A 22,750-nucleotide genomic window follows, 5' to 3' on the forward strand; every position below is an offset into this window, starting at 1 on the left:
TTTTGTTTTCTTAAACCACTCTTGTTTTTTTTTTTGTTTTTTTGTTTTAAATTGTTGCATCCAAAGTGTCTTTAAAGGTCCAGGATGTTCTTTATTTCCGTTTGCTTATCTACACCTCCAGCTGTTTCTGACATGTAACAACAATAATCAGTGTAAAAGCTCAATGTGTTAGTGGCAGAAGAAGACAGTCCCACTCAAATGCTGATGTTTCGTGTGTTTTTGAGCAAACTGTGCTGCAAGGAGGGCGGGTAACATGCTCTAACCTGATTTTGTTATAATGTAGCTTCAAGCTAACACCACTGTTTCTGTTTGCAGCATCTGTTTCCCATCCTCTGTATCTGAAATACAGATGTGTGCTTTTTTTCTTCTGTTGGTCCATCTAGCAGTGGGAAGCTTTTTGTTAGCCACAACTGTGTTTTCCCCTCCCCCAAGTAGACGTGGATGTGCCACCAAACTGCACATTTCTTTAAAACATTGTAGTAACTGTACCTTGTGCCTATACAAGTCCCATCCTCTCCTGTACTCATCTAAACTATTCTAATGTCTGTTTCCTGCTCAGTCCTTCACTAGATTTTTCTACAAAACTACAAAAAAAGGCAATTTCTTTGTAAATACACGTGTTGGAGCAGCTATGACTAACTAAAACAAAAAAGATTTAATAAATATTTCTTTGTCGTTGTAATTATTGTGTCTGATTTGTTTTATTAATCATTATGGAAATGAGTGACAGCTTGTGAAACAGAAAGAACATCAAAAAGGCGTGAAAGCTTCGTCGCGGTAGCGCGAGCAAGCACTGGATGTTTGTCTTGGTTGTCGCTCGGTGCATAATCACACAGGCCGAGTCCGGGGGAAGTGGATGAACAGCTGTTTCTCCATAATCTGGAGGTAATTCAGTCTGAAAAAGCACAAAACAGAAACAGCTTCAATTAATCTTGCAGGGAATGTGCAGCGCTTTGGGGAGCTCTGCCAAGAAAACTCTGTCTCACACGCTCTTTTGCTCCTCACTCCGCTCTGCCTCTCCTGCTGTCTGACTTAATTTCTCAATTTCTGTCCTTCTTACCCTCTTTTTGTACCTGTGGTGAGTTTGCAACCTTTAACTGGCTCATTTCATATAATCTAGATCAAGGTTTTTGCCAAATTTAAATAACCTGGAGAGACAATGTAGGCAAGGTGTCTGAAATAAATCTTAACATTTATTTCATGGGAAATGCGTAAATATACCTAAAGGACAGAGTATCTTGATTACCAACATAGATTGCATATAAAAGATGGCTGTAGCTTCTGTGATGTCAGCCACTTGTTCGTAAATCCTGTTATGAAGTGTTTTCACCTTCACCTGGTGTTTTGAAACCAGATGTGAAGAGCGAGGGGAGGCTCGGACTGTGATTGGGTTGTTAGCCCAAGAGCACACCCTGGACAATCCTTCAAACTCTAATAATGACCAGAATTTATAAAACATTGTGTTTTATTCAGTATGGCCTGAAGCTAGAGATTTAACCAATAAACTCATCATGAAAGCATTTGTTGAAGTCACCCTAGACTGAGTATTTCCTAGACTTGGGTAAAAGTTAGGCCTAGGGTTGAGGTTGTCACCAATGATGACTCAGATCTTAATTATTAGTTATTATTAGTCTCTGTCTTCCTCTTCTCACCCCCAACTGGTTGCGGCCGCCCCTCCCTGAACCTGGTTCTGCCAGAGGTTTCTTCCTGTTAAAAGGGGTTTTTTCCTTCCTACTGTTGTCAAGTGCTTGCTCAAAGGGGGTTGGTTTGATTGTTGGGGTTTCATTATTCTAGGGTTTTACCTTTACGATATAAAGCACCTTGAGGCAACTGCTGTTGTGATTCGGTGCTATATAAATATAATTGAATTGAATCTTAGAGCAGAAACTTGTACAACCTTCTTTACCCTTAAGTGGGCCATACCAGTGAAACTCCCTTTGCTATCAGTGTAAATGCATTTCACTACACATTTAATCTGTGAGGTCTTAATACGAGTGCAATTTCAACAGTACGTCTCAGTTTTTCTACATGACAAATGTGTAAAACTACAGATAAAAATTCTGGTAGCTCAGTGGCTAGACAAATGTTTTAGTAGGTATTTCTACAGTATGCAGTGAAAAACAAGAATTTTTCTGTCTTCAGATTGTTCTACTACTATCCATTACATTACCTTGGAAAAGGTGAAGGACTCTATTTTCCTAGGTTTTACAGCTTTTCCACTTGACAGACCTCCTCCACTGCAATTCATACTACACCAAAGCCTTTCAGTGGGTCAGATTGGAGTCTTTGCCAGGCTGATTCTGGCACCCAGGCCTAATGTTTAACACTGCTTCACATGGACAAGCAGCAGTTTAAGGAAGTGCAAGACTAAATTTCTAAAGATAAGAAGTTCTGAGAGACATTTAAAATGCAGAAGAGGCAGCGGTGTGCAGTTAGTCAAGGTAAAAACTATCTGAAAGTTGCCTATAATATATATATATATATATATATATATATATATATATATATATATATATATATATATATATATATATATATATATATATATATATATATATATATATATATATAAATAAAATTGTTAAGATAGTGCATTCACCTTTGACAGCGTGACAGTTTGCAATTAACCATCTAATATAAAAAGCCACACACAACCATCACCGGGCAGAGGCAAATGACCACAAGCAGGTATATATTTTTAATGTGCACATTTAATGAGACAGATTGTCATAAGCACTTCCCAGTGAGTCTAAAATGGCAGAAAAACTAACAAAGATATTCACTCTGACATTTCACATCTTTTGAATGTTTTTGGCTGGTGCACCTGCACTTCAGACATTACGTGTTTGACCTTTTTGAGATCTTCCCTCCTGTTGTTTTGGCAACTCATCGAACCACTGATTGGCAGACCTCTTCAGATTTGCAGATTTTTGCTGCTCATTGTTATTCAAACGATGATCCACACCTTTACAGACAGGCTGAGACTGGCATTGCTTTAGCCATGATCGCTTTGCAGTATTTTGGCTGTCTCCTGTGGCCTTCGCATTTCCTTACTGACAAACGCCAGATTGTGGGAATGTCTTGAACTGGACTTCCCACTGATATCCAGACTCTTGTTATCTTTGTTTTGGGTCTGAGTGAAATATATCTGTGAGACACTCACACTTCCTGTTCTGTCTGCTGTGTGCTTATGAACTGCGATTATAAGTAAGCCGTTATGAATACGGTGTCAGGACATAAACATGCCATCAGGAGTAACCATTCTAGGATTCTGCTTATATTCTAACTCTTGTTGTATGATTACAGAGGATAAATCCAAGAACATGTTCACAGTGACGGGATTACCTACAGACAGATTCACTTTATCTGCCCTGCTGTTCCATAGATCAACTTAAGCTGCTAATTATTATGAGGGATGATTTCTTTACAACTCACTGTATTTCCAATGCACCCCCCCCCCATTTTTTTTGTAATTAACAGCCTTGTTTTAGCATTTTAGCAGTTTTTAAACTGTCACAATGGGGGGAGATTTCAGTGCTGAGCATGAGCTCACAGTTGATCATCTGTGTGTAATCCTGGATTAAGCCACCTGAGAGAGTCAGGGAGGATGGGAAGAGGAAGGTTGAATGGGAAGCCCATTTCTTTAAACCAGTAAAGGCCTAGAAGCTGTTTTCTGTCAGCTTCTCTATCTGCAGCGCACCTCACACATCAGATGCCTTAGCAGGAGGTGGAAGGAATGTCACTTTCATTAACTCAGCTGTGATGATACCCGCTACCTTGAGACAATATCAGCCTCAGGAAGTGGAGTCTGCTAGTTTTTATTTAGTCTTCGAGCACTGGAGATAAAGTGGAGACTGAAATAGCGGCTGCAGTGGGAGCTCTCGTTTTCCGGATAGTCCAAAACTATTTGGACAATGCTCCTTAATATTTGTGGTTCACATAATGTTTTAGACAGTGCTTTACATAATTTGTGTTTTATCCTTTTCTGTTCCAGCGCCACAATGCTCAATGCCTTGCCTTCCTTATACTTGTTGATACCTTTTAAAACAATTAAACTCTGGGTGTTCTCTGTTACTCAGGCTCTCTTGTGCTGTGTGCATTTGGTGTTGCAGGAGATCCTATGTGGAAATGTGGGACATTTTACTGTCCTCCAGAAAGCAGATTAAGTAAAAACTTTCAATTTGTTAGCCCTGGAATAAGAGAAACTCTGGGTTTTCTTTCCCAGAAAGAGAGCTAACTTAAGCTCAGTGTCAGATGTGAGGATGCCTCACTGCTCACTGGTAGATTTGATTTTGAGGCAGTGAAACTCCCTTTGCTATCAATGTAAATGCTGAACCAGCTGATTGATTCATTCATGTAGTTGCTGTCAAAGCAAATGCCAAAGTGCAATAATTTGCAGTAGTTCATGTTTTTTTTTAAAAAAAAATACTGGTTTGTTGTTATATTTGACATGAGCCTGGCTGTCACTAATGTGAAATCTACACATGTGTTAACTTTCTGACTAACTCTGTGGACAGTAAAGCAGCTGTCAGGCTGTCAGCGAGTTCCCCTGCAGTGAAACGTTTAGTGTAGTGGTGGCAATCACTGTTAAAATAAAAAATAAATCTATAAGCTTTAGATGCATAACACACCAATCAATGAGCAATCATTTGTTAGGCTGTCACACGATGTGGTCATACTGATGGAAGAATGTGTCATCTCAGCTGCTGTCTTAGGGATAATTTGAATATTTCTGTGGGAATTAGGCTGAAATGATTCTAAAACAGGACAAGATGTTGTTTAAAATGAGTTTTTAAAGGCTGCAGAGAGTCTGATTGTATAGTAACTGGATTTCTTGTTGAAACGTCAACACATTTAGTCATTAAAACATACATCAAACACCAAATTGAAAGGTGTAATCTATGAACAGTTAAAAACTAAACCTCAACATGGTTTCCTCTGAAAAAATCACCTAAACATATGCATGAAAACAGCCTGGACACAAGTTTGCTTGTGGACCTGTGAGATTAATCAGCAAACTTGTGTTCAGGATGTTTTCCTGTATATTTTCATCTCCTCTTTCCATCATCTGCATTTTGTCCCCATCATGTTACAGTTCAATAATTAGATTTAAAAATCAAAGGTAAAATTTGGTAGGATTCCAGCTTCATCTAATAATGAAAATGAAAGTCGGGTAAATGATTGAGTGGATCACGCTGATTAAAATGACTCTTTTCTCCTTCCTCCTCCTTCCACATTCATATTCATCAAGCCATCCACATCCATTTTTGTCTCCTTGGCTGGTTCAGGGTCGCGGTGGGGCTGGAGCCTGTCCCAGCTGTAACACAGGTGGGGTGCACCCTGTAATGGTCGCCAGCCTGTTGCAGGGCGAACACAGAGACACAACTATTTACACTCCCATTCACACCTGATTGCATATCTTTGGACTTTGGGAGGGAACTTGCCCAGACAAGGAAGGGCCCGTGCTGGCCAGTGGATTAAAACCCAGGACCCACATCTCAGAATTGATGCGACTGAGAGTTCAATAAGGAGAGATCATTAAAGAATAGAATAACTGAACGTAATTGATTGAAAATAGAGAATTCTATTAAGCTATTTGGCATTAAGACGCCCTGATGTTCCATCATAGCTGTCATGGTCCTGGGTCGGTGACCCAGCATTTAAGTTTATTATTATCATTTTCCAGTTTATTATGATGATGATTATTATTGTTTGAGTTGTACGTGTTATCTTCGGTCTGCCTCTGAGTCTGCGTCTGTATCTCTGTCTGTCTATGGTGTCACCCCTTCTGGTTGTGAATCTGTCTGTTTAGTTCAGCGTCTTGTCTGGTTCCCTGTGTCTGAGTTTCCTGTTTTATTGTAAAGGTCTGTGTCGTATGTGAGTGTGCTCAGTTTAGTTTCCCCTGTCTCGTCAGCTGTGATTTCTCCCAGGTGTGTTCCCCTCCTGTCTCTCATCCCTTGATTACTGCCATCTGTGTATTTAAGCCCTGTGTTTCTCTGTGTCAGTGTCGCGTCGTACCCTCAACTTGCTGTGTTTGTATGTCCTGTCCTCCAGCACCTCGGTTTAGAGTTTTGCTTTTGTAAGTTTTATTTTGTGAATCATTCCTCCAGCAATAAAGCTGCGTTTTCAGTTTATTCCCGTCTCCAAGAGTCCTGCAATTTTGGGTCTACCACTTCTGCTTGCCTGCCACACAGCCAACCATGACAATAGCATAACTGAATCCCACAGGTGACAGGAATTAAGAAAGGACACTGTGGAGTCTAAACACTTGTGGAGGTAAAGATGACGAAGCATGTGAACAGGGAAAGGCAGAAGAGGAGTGTCAGGCAAGAAAATGATTGAACTAGAGCAGTTATGTCAGCATTGAGTTAGATAGCATGGGAAAGTGGACGTCAAGAGTAGACCAGCAACCAAACACCCAGGAAAGCAAATGAGTGATTACAGAGCTTCCTTACAGAACTTATTTACAAGCTTTACTTTGTTGGAGCTACTCTTAGAAACAGCATTCAAAACATTTTTGAATGCTTGCAGGGAAACATCTGGACAGGTCGTCTGAATCTGTTATTGCAACTTACAGTTGTGTTGTAAAGGTAAGCGACCACTAGTGCTCAATGTGTCAGCTCCTTAAGAGGACGCACAGCTGGAAACATTTTTAACTTGGGAAGCAAAGGATTGTTCGGGTCAAAATACCAGAGGTGTGGACTCGAGTCACATGACTTGGACTCGAGTCAGACTCGAGTCATTAATTTTATGACTTTAGACTTGACTTGAAAAAATGTTCTAAGACTTGTGACTTGACTTGGACTTTTACACCAATGACTTGGGACTTGAATTGGACTTGAACCGGTTTACTTGAAAAGACTTGATATTTTACCCAAAATATAAAATTTAACATGCATATTATATAGAGATTGAAAATGTGACGTCATTCACGGGTAGAACCGCAAAGGATTCTGGGAACTCGTGGCAAGCGGTAGTAGCGCACGCAGACTTTCAATTGAAATCAGTCACACAGCGATAAAAAGAAACACAAAAATGTCAAGAAGCTGTTGTATTATTAACTGCAATAGCCGGTCGCATGACAGCCACGGGAAGCCGACGGGTAAAGAGATCGGTTGTTATCGGATTACGTCATTGAAGAGAAATTGTTCGAGCCATGTTTCCGAAGTAACAAAGACGCGACGGGTGGCCTGGATTGCAGCCATTCAAAGATCAAATATAACGTCCCAGAACACTCCAGCTCACAGGTTAGTCTGCTCCAAGCATTTACACGAAGGTCAGTATTTTTTAGTAGTTAATACGTCATTTTCATAACATAATTAGTGATATAGGTTACAAGCAAGTCTGGCGCTGAACAGAAATTGTCGCGCTATGCTCCTGTGTTTATTGTGCATAAATAGTGAATTGTCCTGACACAATATTGTGTTTCGCTTCTGTTATTATGGTACATTAACAAAAACATATACTTTTATTCACAGGATAAAACAGGTTTTTTGTATCACTAATTGCCCAGTACGATTACAGCATACAATATTATTGTCACTGCTACATTTCTGTGATGCTACCAGAAATTATTTCCACTGCTAATTAATTATCGTTGAGCTCAAAGGTCCTATTAATAAACGGTTAACGAATGTGTATTTATGACGACAATTTGTGAGACTGGTAAACTTATGATACGTACGATGGTCTTTCGTTCTACACGGTGCATTTCAAGGTCCTGCACCCATCCGTCGGTAAACTGTACCTGGGCTTGTTGCAGTGACCTGAAGTTACTAAACTTCACGAGTGTATGCACTCACTCCAAGAACCGTATGATTATAAATATGCATATAAATATGCTAAGATGAGATAGCTGACTTCATCTAACTAGCAAATGTTGTCCAGGCTACGTTGGTGATGCAGTTCTTTTTAATGTGTATGATATTTTTGTCATGCGATTTTAAAGCCGGTCCTACAACCGCATCCAAGAATAACATGCAGCTTATCTCAGAACTGTCGGTGAAAATTATTCTAGGAGCTAGGTTTAATTGAGCTGCATTTTAAAGAGGTGCAATTTTACAATTTGTGTATATTTTCTAAGTTCACTATTTTGTCATGTGTTGAGAAAAACACAGATTTTAAAATTACATGGTCTAATATTTACATTTAGCATATAACTGCAACATTATTTTTTCGTTTTTTTTTTAAAGACTCGAAAGGACTTGAAATTCAAAGTTTCAGACTTGTGACTTGACTCGGACTTTTACACCAGTGACTTGAGACTCGACTCTGACTTGCCTGACATTACTTGAGACTTGACTTGAGACTTGAGGATAAAGACTTGAGACTTACTTGAGACTTGCAAAACAATGACTTGGTCCCACCTCTGCAAAATACATCCTTTTACTATCCTCCTTAACTATTGTGTTGTACTCAGAATTTGTGCCATCAGCCATATTTTTTTAAATTAAAATATGTTCCTAATATTGCATCACAGCCATGTATTAGCTTTTCCTTAAAGGTCTGTTACATTTGGGCCGCATCTGGATGGAAACCCACCTACACTGGCAGACTATTTGAGACTATTGGACCTTTCCTGTGGATGTCCTGATGCCTGTCAGGTTTTCAAAGTTAAACAGCAGCCTTATCCCAAATTCAACACATCTGTGAGTGCAACATCAGCCTCCACACACGCACAATCATCCTGCTGACTGGGAAGTAAAAGGACAGGACAACCCCTCCCTGCCAAGCAACGTTAAAGAGTTCCAGGTCCGACTTCAGGCACGAAACTGTGATTACACATATGTAAACATTGATTGTTGGTGCTGTTAAGTGGATCAGTGACATCTGCCTTGTGTCTCAACAGACTCATGGTAAGAATTTATGATTTAATCTAACAGTATCCATCTCATATGGCAAAACATTTACATAGTCTGATCCGGGTATTACATTGGAGGGGAGGGGGGAAAAAAACAGCTGATGGATGTGTATATTTGGGATATGGTTATGTCCTCTAGAATAAAATAAATAAGGGCTTAAGGGATACACATTGACTGGCACTGAGGTTAAAATGTGATGCAAGGCTGGCCTGAAATATTTAAAAATCTAACATACTTAAGAGACGAGACGGTTATGAGTTTGACACCTTCTAATTCACGACCCTTCATTTCCCTGATTAATTTTCCTTTCGTCTTGGTCTTGAGAATGTCTCGTGAGACTCGTGTTAATTTGATCTCACGGGAGGGCTCCCCCCTATAGTATCTCCACTTTAATTCTCAACTCTTCCTTTTAAAACTTTTATTCCTGTCCTCTCCAATTTAGCTGAAGGCTCGAGCAGATGGAATGGGGCGACGGGCCACGGTAAATGAATCATTTTAGGGGAGTGAGACGTTAATATCAGCAGCCAAACAATCGCAACCCCTCTTCAGAATCTGTGACCTTCAACCGCAGTACAGCCGCAAACCCCGAGGACAAACTCATTTCAGAAATCATCATGGAAAATCATGTTGGCCGTGTGCGTGGACAGCCGGGGACAGGCTGTATTACTGAACTCCCCCGTCTTCCCATAATAGAGACCACACAATGGCACGCCGGCCAATTCTCTGCCCCGCTGTTAAATTGAAGCCCTATTCAGTTTTATGTAGGCCATCTGTAAGTCTACTCAAACCTAAAAATAAAGACTGAGTGGAATAGAACATATTCATTGCGCTGTAGACTGCTCAGAGATGAATGGGATCTCTGAAAGAGGGAGTGATGAAAACACAGAGCATAACACAGTGATTGACTCAAGGCCACTGAAACTGGCTAAATCTATTATTCAGACACATACATGACTGCAGGGCAGAACCCATGCATTAAAGGAAAAAGAAAAAAAAAGGAATCAATAATTGCAAAATTGCCTCTTGTAGCGGTGCAGCACAGTATGGAAAATTGTGATTGATCATTAGTTATTCTTCTCTACATTAAAGCCCCCAAATCCTATTTGGTCTGCCATGTATCTCTGTGTTGTGTTTTGTGTGTTAGAAAAAATAGCCGTTGCATTAAATCAGTGCGCCACAGCCATGTGGTTCTGCACAAAGGCCAGCAGGATGTTCTGCTGCATTGGCTGCTTTTATATTTTTTTTGAGAAGAAAATGATGTGGTGGTTTTTGCAGGTCGCTCCCAAAAAATGTACAGTACAGCAGCGGTCCCCAACCTTTTTTGCGCCACGGACCGGTTTATGCTCGACAATATTTTCATGGACCGGCCTTTAAGGTGTCGCGGATAAATACAACAAAATAAAACTAGTACCGGTACCGAAAAAAATAAAATTTATTCATAACACACGTGAAAAAACCGAGTAAACGATAAAAACGATAACAAAATAACGCTGAAAACCGATAAAAACCCTGAAAACCATACATTTCACACCTGAGTCTCAACCCTTGCGGCCCGGTACCAAATGACTCACGGACCGGTACCGGTCCGAGGACCGGGGGTTGGGGACCGCTGCAGTACAGCACTTTGCCAAAGGTTAGGATGGTGGATCTAGAATTTTTTTTCATCGCAGGGCAATGGGGGGGGGGGGCATGCAAAGCACGGACAGGAGGCCCCACCCTTGCACCCCTGTAGATCCGGCCCTGGTTGAAGAAAATGTTGAAGTGCATCAAAACTGCAATGGACAGGAGGAGGCATTTGGCTAGAAAAAAACATCCAGTTGTTAGAAATCTATAAAAAAACAGCTTTCTTCTCCCTTGATCTACAGCATCAGTAAACAGCGTCCTGATGAGATTAAAGTGTCAGTTGTTAGTTTCAAATCTTACTGAATAAAAAAAATGAAGTTGATTTTTTGAAATTATTAAATTTAAAAAATATATATTTTGAAATTATAAGCTATATTAGAGTCAAAGAGAACAATAAAGCATGGTAGGCTACTCTATACTCTATATGAAAGCTGTAGGTGTTTGGATAAGAAATAGCATTAACAGTAGCAGTGTTGATGTAGTATACAGCAAGTGTTTTGAAACACCTGAAGCCTCTGTGCAATCTTCAGCAGCATGTTACAGTAACTGTTACACAACAACAACATGAAGCTGAAACACATGGGACAACAGAGGCTGCAGGCAGTCCACAGGCAGGTGTTCTCCCAGCCCGGGGCCTCGGGAGGCCACCTGGCTCTCAGGAACACACACACACACACACACACACACACACACACACACACACACACACACACACACACACACACACACACACGGTTACTGTATGCAGAAACACGCAATTCCCAACAATGTCACTACATGGGATCCCAGGAGCCATCTCACAGACAGGGCACACGTACAACACGCACACAAACAGCTAGTCGCTGCAGAGACGACCCCCCGCCCAAGTATAATTGGTGAAAAGTGGTACAGAGTAACTGGAACAGTCACAGGAGCTGTGTGAGTAAATCTGGAGCAGGTGGTTGCGAGTTCATGTGCATTACATTTCTTGTTATGTGCTGAATTTGAATTAAAACATGAGAATGATGAACTGGCAGAAACACGGTTTGGTTGGCTCGCTCGTGGTTCGGTACTCATGAGCAGTTTATCAAATCATCAATCAGGAGCCTTCTTTATACACTTTACTGGATTTGTGAAGTGTTATTATTGACACTTATGAACTTGAGGACTAAATAACAATTAAAAAGGTCACAAAAATACAGAACAAATATGAAACTGACGCAGAAGTATTTAATCCAGTCATATGGAGCAGGATACCATGGAGTATAATCTGACAGCAATGACTACACTATAACAGGTAACAGAATGTTTACTCTGGTAAACACAACTTAAAAGTACCCCCCAAAAGGAACATTTAGACCTTTTAGGTGACTTTTGATTATATTTTTAATTGCATAATATTTTATTTCATCGTGTTTGAACTTTATCAGCCTCTATATAATTTACTACTGGTAGCTAATTGTGGTGCTATTTAAAAAAAAAAAAAAAAAAAAAAAAAAAAAAAAATCTTTGGACTTCTTAATTGACACTTTTTTCCTTTTCTTTCAGTTTATGATTCCAAAACTGAGGGAAGCAAATCTAAAGTCCTTTTCTCCACTTCTCAAGTGAGGCAAATTGCACCACTTTGATGTTGTCTTAAGTGCCTTGCTGAATAACTTGAGGCACAAACAGTGGTTTTATGCTAATTTTGAATTAATGGAGTGTCTACATCCATTTGTGGCTAAATAAAGGACTGGAAATGACACCTTGTGACTTTTAATCCTGATTCTGAGCCAAGATCTTATTTCTCACAATTACATTGAGAGTCCTAATTAAAGCCCTACACAGCTTTCCATAAGCATCCCAAGTCAATGCAGAAGTAAAATCTGCAGTTCCTCTAGTGGCCACTTGAGGCCAGCTCCAATAGAAAGCCGATCCAAAGAGATATTTCCTCCTTCATAAATATTGCAAGGGATAAACATTTTTCTCAGCATGGCTGCTGTAGCTGATTGGTATCATGTGGCCTGCCAAGCCAACCTAAACTAATTTCCCCCCATTTTTGTGTTGTTGGTGCATTTTTAACAGAAATAATACAAATAATGTGGCTTGCTATGTGCCATTGATCAGCCAAGAAAAAAAATGGTCACTTTGTGTACTCACTAGGAGTACTCTAGTCCACTGAGCAGATGAGAGACATATCTCCAGTGTGCCCTCCGTCTATTCCAGGACCAGCTCCCACTCTGCCAGAGCTGGGTAAGGTGGTTGTTTAAGAGCACCTGGTGGCCCAGCAATAATCCACAGAACCTAGCCAGGCTTAACACAAACAAGCCATCTTGTGAGTCCAGTGCGACGTGGACTGGGTTGTGGTTAAAGGTAGAGGCTATGCAATCTAATCTCTGGCTGTTTAAAACTAAATTTACAGCCATGAAACATCACTTCTGTGGTAGCTTTAAAACTTCACGTTAAAGAGCACATTTAGGGCTTGTAAAGATAAGGTTATCAGATCCCAACAACATAAATGTGGGGCAAAGCTTTGGCTCCAGAAAACCAAGATGTGGAAATGTGGACTGTGTAGTCTAAAAATCTGTGCATGTGGGTTTTTTTTCTTTGTAGGTGCCTTCCATGCTTTAGGAACATTCCTATAAGGGAATGCACAAACACACTTGTTCCAAAAGCATCCAGCCTCAAATTCTGCAGATGTTACAGCTAATGTGAACAGTGACCAGAGTGGGTTGATGATGGTTTGAAGTATCAACCTTTAACAAATGCAGCCTTAATGTAAACTGCTGGAAGCTGTTTAAAAATTTAGCGATTGCTGGCGAGGGGTCTGTAAATGTCAGGGATAAGGAGAAAAGGACCAAAGCACTGAACTGCTGAAACAGTGTCCTGTCTAGCAGTCAGTTTTCATTGATTTTTAAGAACAAATTAAACATGTTAACATCCACATTAAGGGAAAAAAAAATCTAGTTGTGTATTAACCACAAAGTTCTTTTAGTCTGACAGTGTGTAATTAGCTTCACTGCTGCTGTCTGATCTGTGAGAATCAATGGTTCGATAATTAAGGGGTCACGCTTAATGCCAATTTAATAAAAGGGCACAAACTCTAATCAGCTGATCAGCTCAAGTGGTGTAAGCATGTATTTAAAAGCTCAACTGTCCCATCCTGTTGCTGCTGCTAAACAAGCAATTACATCACCTCAGCTCCATTCCCCCCCCCAGCACTTGTGCTTGTTCTGTCTCCAACTCCGTCCTCAATGTACTAACGTTTGTTTGACTTTTAAGTTCATTTATTGTCCCTCTAAGAAAAAGAGAAAACGTCTCTCAGATGTTAAACAATTCAACTGATCCTCAGGGGCAGGAGGAAAAGTTGGAAAAAGTCAACATGATGGGAGCGAGGAGGGGGGGTTACTCGGGGTTAAAAGGGCTTTCCTCCAATTTACAGTGTTTTTATGGTTGGATGGCAGGTTTCCTCCCAGTAGTGCTCAACATCCGGTAGCCCACAATACACCATGAAGCAAATTCAAACGTCACTTTTCATAGAAGTAAAGTTTAAATAAAATCTCTGCACACATGCACTGTGTGTGTGTGTGTGTGTGTGTGTGTGGTCACATGAGGTGATATGCATTTATCGGGGAAATCAAGGAAGTCTCTGGCTTACAGAGCAGGAAACACACAGCTCTTTATAAAAGCCACACCTGCAGCGACAGGACCGCAATCACGGCAGCTGATCGCAGGTGTGTCCACTCAAATCATTTAAAACACTGTGTCGTAAAGGAGGTGGACACACATGGAGTCGGGGGAGGGGGAGTATTTTTACAGCAAGGTTGTGGTTTAAGAACATGCAAAAGCAAATTGTGTTTCTACAGCTTGTTTTAAATCTGTGTTGTTCAGGCAAGAAATACACTTTAAAAATTATTTCTTAAGCAAAACAGTACTTGAGTACTTGTGTAGTATCGTCCCTGAAAATGTCTCATTCTACAGTTTGTCTCGCTCTTTAAAAAAGTGGAAAATATTAATATGCGTGTCTTTATTCCTTCTGGGGCTTGTTGATAAATTTAGGGCTGCCAACTTCTGGGTTCAGCTTGGAGTGACAGTTATCCCCTCAGCATGGGGTGGTGGGGCCAGTCTGTGGGCGCTCTCCCACATTCAAAAAAAGAAAAATGAAGGAAATTCTGGATATTTTTCTTTTTTTAAACATATGCACAGAACGTCATGGATAAACCAAGAAAAACCCCTAGATTAGTTGGACTGAAAACCAAGAATGCATCAAGAACAGGATCGGGACAGCTGGCTTGAGCATAGCTGTTAAGAGAGCTTTGCCAGCATAACTGCTACTGGAACCGTAACTGTTTACTCAGGAGAGATAAGTACTATTGACCTCTGTTTCATAATTGTCTGTTAATTGCTGCATTAGTTTTTTTGTGGACTACTTTATGCTCCAGCAGAGCCTGGTAAATTAGATGGTGACACAGCTAACAGTGTGGGATAGCTTGCTCTTATCTTGACTCTGCAGCTTCTTCTTTTTTCTGTTAAAGGAAGATGTTGCTACTGGCCAGCTATTTATTTCAAAGGGTCTGAATAAAAAATAAATATAAATATATATATATATATATAGTGTGTGTGTGTGTGTGTGTGTGTGTGTGTGTGTGTGTCTTTAAATTCGAACTTGGTGATCTCTGACAAGGCAAGTAAAGTGGTTTTCCTTTTGGGACACATGCCTGTAATCAGGGGTTAAAGTGAAATCTGGCAGGTGAGAGAACTCAAGTTGTGTAGCAGGACAGCACGAGGAAATAACTCACGTAGAAATAAGCCACATAATTTCTATTGTGAGCTCTCTTAGTGAACAGGTGATTGGCTGTGTTCCAGCCAACTACAGTGTAAAAACCTCATTACACAAACCATCATGGCTCCTTTCCAGCCCCTAGCTATGATAAAGGTGGGATTTGGCAAGTGACGAACACAGTCAGCTTCAATTCAAACTGATAAAAGCAAATCCTGTTACTCAGCAGCTATGCTTAAAAGCATCTGAACACTGAAGTTTCATTATTCTTTATTTTATTTTCTGTATTTTACTTTGAAGCGTTATTTAAATGAACTTTTAAAAAGTAATCTGGACATTAAAAATGTATGAACAGAAAATGATGTGAAATTATTGCAGATTTTCTGCACAAATAAGCTTGTAAAAGCTTTTCCCCTGTAAGTTATACGTCTGCCACTATCACTGCAGCTACAAAATTCTCCATTGAGAATTGAGTGATGTGTCTCTCCTCTATTTCTGCTTCTGTTATAATCTTTGCAGGGTAGGGTTTGAATCCTCCCTCCAACCTGTTCCCCTTAAGTTGCAGGTGGAGTTGTTGGGCTGGCTCTGCAAGAGAGCAGTCTTCCTGCTTGCGCTATCTTTTCCACACCTTTTTCAACCTGAGTAATAAAGAGTCTAGTGTTTAAAGGCTGGATGGTATAACTATTCTCTACCAGTTTGTCCTTGTCATTATGGTGACATTATGGCTCTTCCTTGTTAACTGCTAGTAAGACAACCTGCCAAGAACCTCCAGCCATATCCTCCTGCTTCAGTCTTTCACCTGTTACCAGATCTCCACCTGCCAGTTGAGTAGCCCTCCAGAACCCCTTTTTAGGAATTGAGCAAGTAAGCTAGTGCATCAATATTCTCTTCTACTCACCCTCGTAGTTGCTAATACACTCTCTCTCTCCTCTGGTAGTTTTTGGGTCACACCCTGTGAAATATCCAGCCTCCCCAGTCATTCACCAGTTGTTTGGAAATGCCCGTCTTTCAATACACCTTTTTACACTGCTGATCGTTAGAGTCTGCTTTAATGAAAAACATGATTGATGTGACCCAGGACGTATACTAGCAGTGACTGAGGATATCATGGTTTGTCCTGCACCATCGTAAATCATATCATCACACTGCAAACTACCCATTTTAGACTACGTCCACACTAGCCTGGATAGATTTGAAAAAACAAAAAAAGATTAGTCTGAAAACGCCCCGCTCCCCACTAGCGTTTTCACTCGTTATCACAGAGTTGTGCGTCCACATTGAAACGGTCAAAAACGCTTACGTTCCAGTACTGCGCATGCGTGAAGCGCAAGAAGATTCAGCCAGCCTCATTTCTGTCTGTCGTTTATTTACTTTATGGCTCGTTGAAACGTCACAGCAAACTGTCGAGGAAAAGCAGAGTTTTTTAAATGAGACGAACAATGAGGTGGAGTTGTTGCTGCGAGTAACACAAAAGTACAAAGTTGCGAAGTTGAGATTATGTCATTAAATATACAAGATAGCCGTATTAGAGCTCTTACTGACCCATTACAGTGGTGTAATAATGGATTTATGTATTTGGGTATACAAATTGGTAAATCTGAGGATCAAATATTCAAATTAAATCATATCAAACTGTTGGAGCAAACCAAACTTAATATTCAGAGATGGATGGATTTTCCATTATCTCTTATAGGGAGAATTAATGTTATTAAAATGAACATTTTGCCTAAGTTTATCTACTTATTTCAATGTCTCCCTACAAATGTTCCTAAAAGTTTCTTCAAAGAGCTTAACAAACTCATAACTTCTTTCATATGACAAAAGAAAAATCCAAGAGTCAAACTCTCCTCACTACAGGCCCCATATTCAAGGGGAGGACTTAATTTACCAAACTTTAGGAACTATTATCTTGCCTCCCAGTACCAATCAATTTGGATCTGGCTACATGCAGAGAGGAGTGAGGTTCGATCGGTTCCAATAGAACAACATGAGGTGAACCCCATACCATTAAAAGATGTTCCATTTTTAGGTACAAAAAAATGTCTATCCAAGCTCACAAACAATTTGATAATATTAAACACCTTCTGTGCCTGGCAGGAATACCACTCACTTCTGAAAATAAATATCTCTTTTCTTAGAAGGACACCCTTATTGGGCAACCCTGATCTCTCTTATCATATTGCTGACCCAATATTGCTGGGATGGAAGGACAGAAATATTCGAACTGTTGCTGACTTATACAATAATGATACATTTATTGACTTTCAACAACTAAAGGAAAAATTCAAACTCCCAGGACAAAATTTCTTCAAATTCCTACAAATAAGAGATTGGGTCAAAGAGAAATCCAAAGGATTATTCCCCGAGATACCTAAAGAAACTCCTCTTGAAACACATCTTTGCACCAAACCATGGAAGTCAATAAAAGGAATAGCATCTTCTATATACACTATTATCAATGAAAAGTTACCTGACTATAATAAAGCGTCTTTAAAAAGAAAATGGGAGACAGACCTGGGCTATGTCTATGACGAGGTAGAATGGCACCATTTATTGGAACAGGCACAGACCATGTTAATTTCTACAAATCACAGGCAAATGCAATTTAATATATTTCATAAGATATATTATACCCCTTATAGGTTACATAAAATTGATACTAATTACTCCCCCAAATGTTTGAGATGTAAGGTGACAGATGGTGATCTCCTCCACATGCTGTGGAATTGCCCAGTGATAGAAGAGTTCTGGAGACGGGCCATTGAAATAATCTCAAGGGTAATGGGGATCCAAATCAAACTGGACCCAAAACTATGGATTTTAGGTGACACAGGTTCTATAAATGTGAATTATCACAAGAAATATTTTATTTCACTTGCGAGTACTGCAGTGAAAAAATGTATTCTGCTACATTGGAAATCTGAAAACTCTCCAACACTGAGACACTGGATTAATGAGCTAGCGTCCTACTGCACACCTGAGAAGATATTGCACAGTGTAAAAGGGAAATATGGAACCTTCGAAAAAATTTGGGGCCCCTTCCTGTCAGTACTACCGTCTTTGGACCTAACAGATCATAGAGATGACGCAAATCCCCCTGGGTCTGCCTTAAGTTGATCCCCGGTTAGGCCCTTCTGACTTGATTTCCTGAATGCTGTAGTTTTATCTTGTGGGATGTTGATTTCTGTGTATGAGAGTTTCTATAGATAGGTGTAAATATGGGCTGTCTGGATACACAAATGTGATGAGGTTGAGAGCCATACAGGGGTAAAGGGGTGGGGGGATGGTGGGAGGGGTTCACATGATGTGTTTTCTGTTTAGCTCAATTTTTTTTTGAATTCTTTGTTCTTTGTTTGTTTGTGTGTTTGTTTTAAATTTCTGTAATTACCAATATTGTCATTATTATTATTATTATTATCATTATTATGCCTGTATTTTCTGTGTTTGGTTTTCAGATGTTTGAGGTTATCCTTGAAAGCCATAGATACAAGAGTGTGCACCTGGGAGTGCTTCTGTGGTCACAATAGCCTGCCATGCTGTGGTTATTTGATGATACTTGCTCTGTCCCATAGTTGTGAGTTTTCTGTTTGTTTGTTTTTTTTTTCTTTCTTGCTTTGTGTGTCTGTTTGTTTTTTGTTCGTTTCCAATTTAAAAATGAAAATAAAGCTTAGAAGAAAAAAAAAGTACAAAGTTGCAAAAGCGAGTGAGAATTAAATAATTTGAAGAAAAGCTATCTGGAGCATGTACAGACTGATATTAATCTTTAATTTGGCTGTCAAAATTCAGAGCAAACAAAACAACGGCTGTATAATTCCCTCCTATCTTTGTTTAATTGGTCACATGACTAAAATGCATCATCGTTTTAGAAAGTCTCCGTTTTCACTGTCCACACTGCGACACAAACGCAGCGTCTTCAAATGTATACGTTTTCGAGAGCGTTTTCAAAACGCTGCATTTTTCCTTGGGAAAACGCCATCTCAGTGTGGACTGGAGGCCAAACGAGAAAACGATGCGTGCATTCGTGTGGACGTAGACTTAGATATCATTTACAATCTAGTATAAACTTTAAGGCTACGTCCACATGTACATGGGTATTTTTGAAAACTGAGATTTTCCGTTTTCGTTTTAAAAAATAATCACGTCTGTAATGTTCGAACTCTTATTTTGAAATCACCGGAAGTAGATAGGTACGCCGGCTGGTGTTCATGTGCTAGCTTAGCAGTTTACAGTGGTTTGGATGCGTTGTTATATATTTACGGAATAAAAGAATCTATATGACGACTCCGAGGCGATTTCTTCATAAGCAGTGAAGACACAACATGGTGTCAGAGTGAGTAACTCCTCAGCGGACCCACTCGAAAAACTTGGTGGGCACACGACTGGTGCGACAGTCGTGTGCCCACCAAGAGTGCCTTTTGCCCTCAGAGATCGGGTCAAATCAGAGCTGGACAATATGGAAAGAGACAAGATTATCCAAAAAGTCACAGAGCCCACCAAATGGGTCAATGCTCTGGTAATCTGTGAGAACCCGAAAAGACCAAAACTCCGGCTGTGCCTGGACCCAAGACCTCTAAATAATGCCATAATGAGACCACACTATCCACTCCCCATTCTTGAGGATGTGACACACAAGCTTACAGGTGCAAACTTTTTCAGCATCCTCGATGCACGTTCTGGCTATTGGGCCATCAAGCTAAGTGAGGAGTCATCCTTTTTGACTACTTTCAACACAATCTTCGGCAGATACCGTTTCCTCAGACTCCCCTTTGGCATTGTGTCTGCTCAAGATGAGTTCCAGAGGAGGATTGACGAGACATATGAAGGCCTGGAAGGAGTGGCAGGCATCGTTGACGACATCATTGTGTTCGGAAAAACAAAAGAGGAACACGACAAGAACCTCAAAGCCATGCTCAACCGCACAAGAGAGAGAGGTTTAAAACTCAATCCAGAAAAGTGCTGCATCTGTGTTACAGAGTTGAGTTTTTTCGGACATAAGCTCACAACCAACGGGCTGAAACCAGACCCACTCAAGGTAAAAGCTATCAAAAACATGAAACCTCCAGAAAACGCTGCAGAGCTGGAAACAATCCTTGGCATGGTGAATTATCTCGCCAGATTCGCCCCAAACCTGGCAGAAATGAGCGCACCACTCAGACTGCTGCTGCCCCAAGACATGCCGTTCAAATGGGAAGAAGAACACGCGCGTGCTTTTCAGCAAATCAAAGACACCCTTACTGCCGAACCAGGGCCAGTGCTTGCATATTTCAACCCTCAAAAGGAAGTAACTCTACAAGTAGACGCATCTAAAAATGGACTAGGTGCAACAGTCATGCAAGAAGGAAGGCCGGTCACATACGCTTCAAAACTGCTTAACAAAACAGAGCAAAACTACGCCCAAATAGAGAAAGAACTCTACGCCGTCCTCTATGGCTGTAAAAGATTTCATGACTACATCTACGGACGTCATATTACAGTCGAGTCGGATCACAAGCCACTGGAAAGTATACTACGCAAACCGCTAGCCTTGGCACCGCCTCGACTACAACGTATGCTGCTTGCTCTTCAGAAGTACAGCATAACACTTGTCCACAGGCCTGGAAAAGAGATCCCAGTAGCAGACACGCTATCAAGAAAGTCAATAGACGACAGTGGCGAAAGTGAGGAAATGGAAACACAAGTGCACACAATCATCCGGACAGCACCAGTGAGCACAGAGAAACTGGAATGCATCAAAACTGCCACGGCCCAAAACGAACAACTCTCTACCCTCAAACGCATCATCCGGTCAGGCTGGCCAGAGACACGCAAAAAGTGCCCAGAACTTGTCAGTGAGAACTGGAACCATCGTGATGAAATCACTGAGGCAGATGGACTTCTCCTGAAAGGTGAAAGAATAATAATTCCGCACTCATTGAGAAAAGACATGCTGCAACGAATACACACTGGACATTTTGGAGTCGAAAAGAGCAAACACAGGGCACGAGACATAATGTTCTGGCCAGGCATAAGCAAACAGATTGAACAGACAGTTATGAAATGTGACATCTGCCAAACGCATCGCAGCTCGAACCAAAAAGAGCCCATGCTGTCTCAAGAAATCCCAGAGAACCCATGGCAAACTGTGGGGACCAATTTGTTCTCATGGAACTCTGAAAACTACATTGTCATTTGTGACTACTTAAGCAGATACTTTGAACTCGAGCGCCTGCCAAACATCACCACAGCAGCTGTGATTCACAAGATGAAAGCCACATTCTCCAGACATGGCATTCCAAAGAAAGTCATAAGCGACAACGGACCATGTTACAGCTCACAAGAGTTCAAACGTTTTGCGGAGTACTGGGGATTCCAGCATATTACATCAAGCCCACGTTACCCCCAGAGCAACGGTTTAGCTGAAAAGACTGTCCAAACTGCAAAACGTATACTGACAAAAGCAAAACAGGACAAGATGGATCCCTACTTGAGCTTGCTGGAGTACAGGAACACGCCTGTTGGTGGCCTTAAATCCCCAGCCCAAATCCTCATGAGCCGTAGATTGCACTCCATTTTGCCCTCAACAACTACACAGGTCCGCCCTCAGGTCACCCCACAAAGCCTTGTGCAAGAAAGACGGGAGGAATGTCAACTTCGTCAGAAAAGACATTATGACACATCCGCCCGACCCCTGCCGACACCGCGGGCTGACGCACTAATACGCTACCAACAAGAAGATGGGACATGGCAGCCAGCCACTATTGTCAAACCAGCAGAGACCCCACGCAACTATCACATCAAAACAGGTGATGGTCAACTCCTGAGACGCAACCGCCGACACCTCGTCAGCACCCAGGACACCTCGCCACGCACTCCCACACAAACTGGCGTTTGTGATGACACGCAAACCACTCAAGACATTGTTCCAGAGACCAGATCTCCCCACCACACTCCAACTACAATGACTGAACCCTGCCCTCGGACCAGATTCGGCCGTGCCATCAAGCCAAGGCAGGTTCTTGATTTGTAACCCCCCCCCAAAAAAAGAAAAAAGAGACACTTATGCAGCAGAAACTAAAGAGAGTGTTGAAATGTTTGAAAAATAAATAAAAAATGTTTATAATACACATACAGCAGCATAGCATATGCTGCTGAGAAGTATATTGTTTACATCTTATTATAGTCTCACTACCAGGGAAACGTTTTTGTTTGTTAAAGGGAGATGTAATGTTCGAACTCTTATTTTGAAATCACCGGAAGTAGATAGGTACACCGGCTGGTGTTCATGTGCTAGCTTAGCGGTTTACAGTGGTGTGGATGCGTTGTTATATATTTTTACGGAATAAAAGAATCTATACTCCGAGGCGATTTCTTCATAAGCAGTGAAGACACAACACCGTCCACACGTAAACGCAGAAATGAAGGAAAACGCTGCTAGGAACATGCCAAAGCAACAGGTGGCGATATATTCCTAACCGTGTAGAAATGTTGGCCAATCAGAAGTCTAGAAACCTCGGTGGGAAATAGTAAACAAAGATGGGGCATAGAAGCA

This window comes from Astatotilapia calliptera, chromosome 7 (genome assembly GCF_900246225.1).
Source record: "Astatotilapia calliptera chromosome 7, fAstCal1.2, whole genome shotgun sequence".
NCBI classification, from domain to species: domain Eukaryota; kingdom Metazoa; phylum Chordata; class Actinopteri; order Cichliformes; family Cichlidae; genus Astatotilapia; species Astatotilapia calliptera.